The 9,535-nt window shown below is 45.2% G+C and overlaps 1 long non-coding RNA gene across 1 annotated transcript in view; it reads right to left on the bottom strand.

The window, feature by feature from the left end:
* Nucleotides 1–306: 306 nt before the first annotated feature.
* LOC132385775 (uncharacterized) overlaps nt 307–9,535 on the bottom strand; it is a 488,678-nt gene continuing 479,449 nt past the window's right edge. The window contains exon 4 of the long non-coding RNA XR_009509273.1: nt 307–5,609. This is a non-coding gene — a long non-coding RNA (uncharacterized LOC132385775). The remainder of the gene's footprint in view (nt 5,610–9,535) is intronic.

Raw genomic sequence — 9,535 nt, 5'->3', positions numbered from 1 at the left:
AAACGACAAAAGAACGACAAGACAATATTTGCATGTGTAAGGAGTGTGTTTATCGAGCGCTGCCCGTCACAAGCCGAATGGCTGAATCCTGCTCCTGCACCTTATGGTCTCCCATTGTCATGGAGCCTCAAATGCGGCTGCACAAGTTCATAGACCGATGAGCCATGAGACAAAGGAGCAAAATTAGAACATCAGGCCCTTCCAGTCTGCCTGCCATCCCATCATGTCTGATTTCTTCTCCTGTGGAAACTGTTTAATTTCTGATCCTTCGAGTTCTCCCGGGAGTTAAAAATAACGAGTGGCCTTAATTTCAAAATTCCAGTTTATCTTAGAGTACAGACAAACATACAAATTCTCAGCAAACTAAACAAAGAGCTGAGAACGATGGCAAGAAGTGTAAGACAAAAAAAGTCAGCGCTTCTGAAAAATATATCACTTCTCTAATAAGATAAAGGAACTTACTTCGATGATGATGAATTTTTTAACAGGATAATAAATTCTCCTGCTTCCAGCCGGGTAAAGGTGTCAACTTTAACCAATGTTTCCATTACAAACTCTGCCATCTTCATCGGGGATGATGCCCGGGCATGTCTAGTCCAGTGGTATATATATTTCCGTCAACCGCCCCAATTAGACATGCCCAGGCGTCGTCACTGACGAAGATGCAGAGTTTGGTATTGGCATGCTGATTGAAATAGATACCTGTACCCGGTTGGAAGCCTGAGAAGAGTTTAAACGTCATCAACGCCGGGAAAGCACCGGGTCCTTTATTTTAAATTAATACGCTGCACAATTTCAGTAAATGCAGCACATGTGTAATGTGCTCATCCTTAAACAATGAAAAGTGAGAAAGGTGATATATCGGTGTGGAGAGGCCGCTGCACAGGATCGGAAAATGCTGCAGAAAGTTGTAAACTCAGCCAGCTCCTTCATGGGCTCTGGACTCCACAGCATCCAGGACACATTCAAAAGATGATGCCACAAAAAGGTGGCATCTATCATTAAGGACCCCCATCACCCAGGATATGCCTTCGTCTCATTGCTGCCCTCAAGGAGGACGTACACGGTCTTAAAGAGCCACTCACTGTTTCAGGTACAGCTTTTTTCCCTCGGCTATAAGATTTCTGAATGGACAATGAGCCCATGAACAGTTGCTCAGTATTTTTCCTCTCTTTTGCACTACCTTTTAAATATAATGTTGTACATATTTGTTGTAATTTATACTTCTCATTACTATGTATTGCAATGTATTGCTGTCACAAAACAACAAATTTCACACATATGCCTGTGATATTAAACCTGATTCTGATACACAAACACACACAGCTGGGCTCAGACATACAGCACCCCCACATTCCTCCCTTTGTGACACCCTGCTTGCTCCGTGGCCCCCGGTATGAAGCTCAAACTGTTGCAACACCTGCCCCTCAAATTCATGGCTGAGGCTGTGTTGTGTCTGTTCACTGTTTGAGTTCGATATTAAATGAAGAGCATTGAATGGGAAGGAAGGTTTAAATAAAAGAATAAAGATCTCCTCCGAAGGTATATGGGGTCCTGGTGAGAGCGTACAATGGAACACTGTGCACAGGTCTGGTTTCCCTCCTGGAGTCAGCCTGTGGGATGAAGGGAATGAAGAGAAGGTTTCCCAGATTGATTTGGGGAGAGAGAAGGACAAGGAGATGTCTTTAGAGAGATTATACGGACAGGGTAGCGGTAGGTATGATGTTTCAGGGCTGTGGTTTGGAACCAGGGATCCAGAATCAAAATCAGAGGTCAGCTCAGCAGGACAGAGATGAGGAGAAAGTTTCTCACCCAGAGTGCGGCAAATATTTTTGAATTTTCCCCACAAGGTTTCTGAATTGAAAAGGCAAATTTGGTGTCTCAGCGATGTTGGGAACTTTGCAGGAAAGTGGCGCTGAGGTGAAAGGTCAGGCATGTTCCGAATGAGAGCACCTCAGATCCATCAGCAGCCGCTGCAGTTATTTCATGTTCTCGTTATTTATTTCCCGAGAAAAATTAAAAAAAAACAAGCCGCTGGAGGAACTCAGCGGGTCAGGCAGCAACTGCAGCGATCTGTGGGGGGAAGTGGACAATCGACATTCCAGATGAAGGATCTCGACCAGGAAGGGCGACTGTACATTTCTCACCACAATTCTTCCAGGATCATGTTTCTTACTGCAGGTTCCAGCACGTGCAGTCTCTTGGGCCTCTCTTTTCAGAACTTCTCCCTTTCAGACTGAACCAGGCTCTTCTCTCCGGCTTCATTTCTGTTCTGCTTCTTCTTCAGCCCACCACGCCTACGGGTCGCCAACAGCAGCTCGCCAGAGACCCCAATCCAGGGACTGAGTTGATCGGCCCTGTGGCTTCTTTTTTCACCACACGACTTCAATCGTCTTCCAGGGGATGGTCCTTCTGATCCCAGGGATGGTCCGTCTGATCCCGGGGGACGGCCCGTCCGATCCCGGGGACGGTCCGTCTGATCCCAGGGGATGGTCCGTCCAATCCAAGGGGATGGTCCTTCTGATCCCGGGGATGAGGCCTTTGGAGATTCAGTTGACGTTTCTGTCGCTCTGTTTTTTTTTCAGAAGCCCAACCCTCCTGCTTTCGCATCCGGGCTTAGGCAGTCCAGGGCCACGTTTTCTTTACTGTTCCCACATGTTTAACATTTTTCTGATCCCACCCTGATATGGAAATAGCTGAACACATCCAGCAAAACCACGGTCAGTGCCCGACACTGCAGCGTGCAGCTGATCAGCAGCTCCCCGAAAGGGAAAGCATTCTGAATCAGGAAAGTGCTGGAGTTAACATGGCTTCGAAAGGACAGGATGACAGTTGGACCGAGGAAGCAATTTGTCCCGTCTGCCTGGATTTCTTCACCGAATCGGTTATACTGGAGTGTGGACACAACTTCTGTCGCTCGTGTATCACACGGTGTTGGGAAAGGGAGGAGAGAAACTCCTGCCCGGAATGTAGAGAGGTGTTTGCTGACCGCACCCTCAGGGTGAATCAGGCCTTAGCAAATCTGACACACAAAGTTCGGAATCTAAGCCTGAATGCAAAAGGGAAGGAAAGTAAACGTCACTGCGAGGAACATGAAGAAGAACTGAAGCTGTTTTGTGAAACGGAGAAGGTACTGTACTGTGTGATCTGTAGAGATGCGCAGAAACACAAAGAGCACTGCTTCATGCCGATTAAAGAAGCTGTTAAAATGTACAAGGTAAAATCAACCAAGTGTATCTCCAAAGTCCGACCTACCACAACACGAGTCTCTATATCCAACTTATCCTGACATCTTTTACCATCTCCAGCCGGATTCTAACACCAAGCACATCTCTCCCTACACCCAGCCCACTCAGAATCGCTGTCTACGTAACTCTTTTATCCACTCGCTCCTCTCCCTCCTGGCACTGACACCTGCAAGCGGGACAAGCGCTACACCTGTCTCCTCCCTGTCTCCTGCTGCTGTTATGTATTGAACCAGAGGTGATTAGGTAAAAGAACCCTTAGGAGACAGTGTTCACGACATGACTGAGCTCAACTTGAAATTTGATAAGGAGAATGTAAAGTCTGATGTTGTAGTATTTCACTGGAGTAAAGGAAATGACAGTGGATTGAAGAAGGAGTTGGCCAAAGCAAACTGCACGAAGATGCTGGCAATGATGACAACAGAGCAGAAATGGTGACAGTTTCTGGGAAAATGAGGAAGGTGCAGGATCGATGTATTCCAAAAATAAATAAATACTCAAATGGCAAAATAGTACAACTGTGGCAGATAAGGGAAGACAAGCTAATGTAAAAGCAAACGAGAGGGGCAACAACAAATCAAAAATTATTAGGAAGACAGAGGATTCAGGAGCTTTAAATACCTACAGAGCAGAACTAAAATAATCATTGGGAGGAGAAGAATGAAATTTGAAACCAAGCTAGCAAACAATATCAAAGTGGATAGTAGAAGTTTTTTTTCCAAGCAGGTAAATAAAGTAAAAGAGATGAGAGTGGTAACAGGATCGCTAGATAATGAGGCTGGATATACATTAACGGAGGACAAAGAGATGGCAGATGAGCTAAATGAGTACTTTGCACCAGTCTTCACCGTGCAAAACACTAGCTCTGTGCCCGGTGTTGAAGGGTGCGAGGGAAGAGAAGTGAGTGCAGTTACTGGTACAAGGGAGAAGGTGCTCAAAACGCTGAAAGACCTAAAGGTACATAAGTCACCCGGACCAGATGAACTGCACCTTAGTGTTCTGAAAGAGGTAGCAATAGGCATTCTGGAGGCATTTGAAATGATCTTTCAAAAATCATTTGACTCTGGCATCGTCAGAGGACCTGAAAATTTCAACTGTCGCTGCACTCTTTTAGTAAGGAGGAAAGCAGCAGAAAGGAAATTATAGACTAGTTAGCCTCACCTCTGTGGTTTCGAAGATGTTGGAGTCAATTGTTAAGTATGCCCATATGGAATACTTCGTGACACAGGACAAGGTGGGACAAAGTCAGTATGGTTTCCTCAAGGGAAAATCTTGCCTGACAAACCTGTTGGAATTCCTTGAGGAGTTACAAGTCGTATAACAGGGATGTAGTATATCAGGGGTGTCAAACTCATTTTAGGTCACAGGCCGGATTGGGCAAAATGCAGCTTCATGCGGGCCGGATCAACGCCTGCTCACAGAGATATCTTGTCCCGACGATGCAAAGGATCTTTGAGGCAAAGTCTGTCATCTTGGGGTACATCGGTCCAAGGTATTGATAGAATGAGTCCAGACTCACAGTCACAAATTTATATTTCAAAGCCGAGTTACACTGGATTTCAATTAGTTCCATTTTGAGTTCCTCCGGCACATCTGAAGCTGCGGTGATGGCAAACGCCGAGCAAAATGGTGAGAATTCCTTCTCCAGCTGACTGAAGACTTGAAATTGATTCTGAAACTTACTTTCCAGCTGTGATATTTTGTCCTTCTAACTCTCCATGTTGTCATTGTTACCATGAGCGACACACGCAGACTGCAAAGAGGGGAAATGAGCTGGGTTGCTCCGGGATAGTTGCAGCTCCAACAGGCCTAATTCAATTTGAAAGGCACAAATGCTGTTGTAATATTCCGTAACAAGATTGTTTGGGCCTTGCATGTTAACATTAAGCATATTTAAGTGCTCTGTTATATCCACCAAAAATGCAAGATCGTGAAGCCAGTCTGGGTCATCGAACTCTGCCACTGGCTTCCCTTTCTCATTGATGAATAGTCAAATTTCCGCACGTAATTGAAAGAAAATGTTTGAGCACAACACCTCTGCTCAACCAGTAGACTTCAGTGTGGTAGGGTAGGCCGTGTCCAATATTACTTTTGGTGCCAAAAGCAGTGAAGGTCGTGTTTAACACACAACCCCCGTCGGCTGGTCCGCAAGGATGTTCTCAATATTAAACCGGTCCACTGTACAAAAATAGTGGGTACCTCTGGTGCTTATGCATTATTTCTACTTCTGGGTTGCGGGATTGTACTTCCGGTCTTCTCTGCCCCAGTGCACATGTGTGTGACTAATCAATTTGGAGTCGATCTCGCCTTTTACTGAGGCCAAGGTAGTAAATGTTGGGCTTATAAAGGTTGGTGACGACTACCCTAGAAAATGACAATGGAGAGGAGAGATGTGACAAAGGACATGGCAGAGGTACTTATTCAATATCGTGTGTCAATCCTCTCTGTGAATGATAACAGCTGTACGTCAGAAATGTGAGAGTGTCAGGGGAGAGAAATGAGTGCTGTTGCTAATACTCAGGAGAGAGTGCGTGGGAAGATCGAAGGTCTGAAGGTACCTGGACAAGGTGGACCAAACCCCAGTGTTCGGAAAGAGTTAGCTGAAGACAATATGGGGACATTATTAATGACTTATCAAGAATCACTAGATCATTCAAGATGACTGGAAATTGCAAAGGTCACTTCACTGTTTTAGAAGGCAGAGCAGCTGGGGAAAGAAAAATTATAGGTGAGTTAGTCTGGATGTGGTGTGCTTGGGAAGATGTTGGAGTCCAGTGGTAAGGACGCGTTTCAAGGTACATGGAGGCAAATGATAAAATAGAGCAAAGACAGCATGTCTTCCCTTAAGGGGAAATCTTGCCTGATGAATCTGTTGGAATTCTTTGAGGAACATAAGGCCAAGATATACAGAAGAATGATTTGGATGACAGAATTGTTGCCTTTGTGGCAAAGCTTGCAGACGATATGAAGATAGGGGAAGGGCCAAGTAGTGCTGCAGAGGCTCGGAATCTGGGGAAGGGCAGAGACAGATCAGGAAATGGGCAAATAAGTGATAGATGGATTATTGAGTAGGGAAGTCGTGCATGCACTTTGGTAGAAGGAATAAAGGCAGAGACAATTATGTAAACAGGGAAAAAATTCAAAAATCAGAAGTGCAAAGGGACTTGGGTGACGTTGTGCAGGATTCCCTAAAGGTTAACTTGCAGTTTGTGTCAGTTGTAAGGTCGGCAAACTCAATGTTTGCTTTCATTTTGGGAGGATTAGAGTACAAAAGCAAGGATGAAACACTGAGGATTTATAAGGCATTAATCAGACCACACTTGCAGTATTGTCATCAGTTATCGGTCCTCATATTGGATAAGATGCGCTGGCATTGGAAAGGGTCCAGGAGGCTCACAAGAATGATTCCGGGAATGAAAGAGTTAACATATGAGACATATTTGTTGATTCTGGGCCTGTACTCACTGAAGTTTAGAAGGATGGCTGAGTTATTATCCCTCTCAAACCTATCCTCCCGCCTCCTCCCCATAACTTTTGAGACTCTGACTAATCAAGAAGTTAACCTATCAACTTGTGCTTTAAAGATCACACATGAGAAAATCTGCGGATGCTGGTAATCCGAGCTACACAGGTCCTGGTGAAGGTCATGCCTGGTCTCCTGACTGGAGAGAGTTGATGTCTGGAGGATGTGGGTGGGTCGAGGACCAGATGGCACAGCCTCCGACTGGAGGATGAAAATCTGCGGATGCTGGTAATCCGAGCTACACAGGTCCTGGTGAAGGTCTTGCCTGGTCTCCTGTCTGGAGAGAGTTGATGTCTGGAGGATGTGGGTGGGTCGAGGACCAGATGGCATAGCCTCCGACTGGAGGATGAAAATCTGCGGATGCTGGTAATCCGAGCTACACAGGTCCTGATGAAGGTCTTGCCTGGTCTCCTGTCTGGAGAGAGTTGATGTCTGGAGGATGTGGGTGGGTCGCGGACCAGATGGCACAGCCTCCGACTGGAGAATGAAAATCTGCGGATGCTGGTAATCCAAGCTACACAGGTCCTGATGAAGGTCTTGCCTGGTCTCCTGTCTGGAGAGAGTTGATGTCTGGAGGATGTGGGTGGGTCGAGGAGCAGATGGCACAGTCTCAGACTGGAGGATGCTCATTTCGAACAGAGACGAGGAGGAATTTCTTTCACCAGGGAATAGTGAATCTGCAGCAGGTAGCTGCGGAGGACAGATAATTGAGTATATTTAAAGTAGATTAACACACACAAAATGCTGGAGGAACTCAGCAGGCCAGGAAGCATCTCTGGAAAAGAGTAGACAGTCGATGGCTTGGGCTGAAACCCTTCATCAGGACCTGTATTGCTTAAGGATCTGTGCATTTCCATCCCGTGTCCTAATGAGGGGCTGTGGGCGATTGGGTTGTGGGAAAGGGGACAAAGGAATACTCATCCAAGTCCCATCTCCACACCTTCACTGGGAATAAATTCACGGGGAAACTTTATCCTTTCTTCGCGACTGGGGATGAAAACCAGTGGCTGAGGATCTGCTCCGGTTCCGCTCCGGGTCTGTAAATGGGTTGGGTCCTGGGACCGGCGTCAGGAGTAAGATCACTGTAAGTGTAAATATGCAGAGAGTGAAATAATCATGAGATGAGAATTATCGATCCATTAATTTTAACTCGTTCACCGCGTCCAACAACAGAATAGAATAGGGTCCTGAGCTCCCCCGGGTCCTACAGTCCATCCGTAATGAGACAGGTTAAATGGGACAAGTGGGGGTGGTGCTGACTGGAAAAGACAGTGAAGATTGTTCATTAAGTTCATCTGCCATTTCTTTGTCCCCCATTACGACTTCACCAGCATCATTTTCCAGTGGTCCAGAATCAACTCTCATCTCCCTTTCACTCTTCATGTAACTGAAAACTAAGCTTTTAGTATCCTGATTTATATTATTGGCCAGTTTGCCCTCATAATTTGTCTTGACCATTCTTATGGCTTCTTTCATTGACTTTTGTTGGATTTTAAGACCATCCCAATAACCCAACATCCCACTCACCTTTGCTACCTTATATGCCATTTCCTTAGGCTGAACACAGTCGTTAACTTCACTTGTCAGTGACGGATTCCTACCCCTGCCATTGGAGAACTTCTTCGGTGGGATATGTCTCTCCTGCTATTCCCACATCCGTCAGCCAACTCTGTTAAGTCGTCATCCCCAGAGTAACGTCCTGATACAATTGGGACGATTCCATTATTATATGCCTTTGCCTGTTCAATACTGTGAATTAATTTAAAGTCAGTACTATAACTTAATAAAGTTTTTATCTGAAAACTATCAACCCCTCAAAGACTGTACTGAAGGCTGCATTTGATTATTTTCACCCATATCTGCTTCACACTGAAATAGTATGTGTTTAAAAGTTCCATAATGACAAAATGTACACGACAGTCATATGAAGCAAGGTTAGCAGAGCTGGGACTTTTGTCTTTGGAGCGTAGAAGAATGAGAGGGAACTTGATAGAGGTCTACAAGATTATGAGAGGCATAGATAGGATGGATAGTCAGTACCTGTTTCCCAGGGCACCAATAGCAAACACCAGAGGGCGAAGGTACAAGATAAAGGGATGGAAATTTAGGGGAGACATCAGGGGTAAGTTTTTTTTACACAGAGGGTTGTGAGTGCCTGGAATGACTTGCCAGGGTTGGTGGTGGAGGCTACAACGTTAGGGGTATTTAAGAACCTCTTGGACAGGCACATGGATGAAAGAAAATTAGAGGGTTATGGGGTAGTGTGGGTTTAGTACTTTTTTTTAAGGATTATATGGGTCGGCACAACATGAAGGGCTGAAGGGCCTGTTCTGTGCTGTAGTGTTCTCTGGTTCTATGGTCCTGTGACACAGAATGAAGTTTTCTAATTAGATACAAGGGATAATTAAGCACAGTGTTGGCAATTCTAAGTCGTGTCAATATCATTCCTTCCCTTCCTGTTTTAAGCCCTTCTTCCAAAAACCCAACTTGTTTATGTATTCTGTAAAGGCATCAGTCCTTGTGTCAATTTTACTACAGATCTTGCCATAAGTCCTGAATTCTTAACCCTACCATCCCCTTAGCTTCTGATTTGCGAAGTGGAATGTCTATATCCACAGCTGAACTTCTAACAGGTTTTGTTGCTAAACAGTCAACTCCATCATTTCCCTCAACAGTGCGATGTGCAGGGCCCATAAGGTGCAGACATATGAACCGAACTTTGTAAATGAAATAATGCTTGATGAGTTTCCAACAGTCAATCTGACCT

The sequence above is a fragment of the Hypanus sabinus genome (genome assembly GCF_030144855.1).
Source record: "Hypanus sabinus isolate sHypSab1 chromosome X2 unlocalized genomic scaffold, sHypSab1.hap1 SUPER_X2_unloc_2, whole genome shotgun sequence".
In the NCBI taxonomy this organism is placed as follows: domain Eukaryota; kingdom Metazoa; phylum Chordata; class Chondrichthyes; order Myliobatiformes; family Dasyatidae; genus Hypanus; species Hypanus sabinus.
The sequence above is the reverse complement of the archived record's forward strand: the minus strand, read 5'-3'. Positions and strand labels throughout refer to the sequence as shown.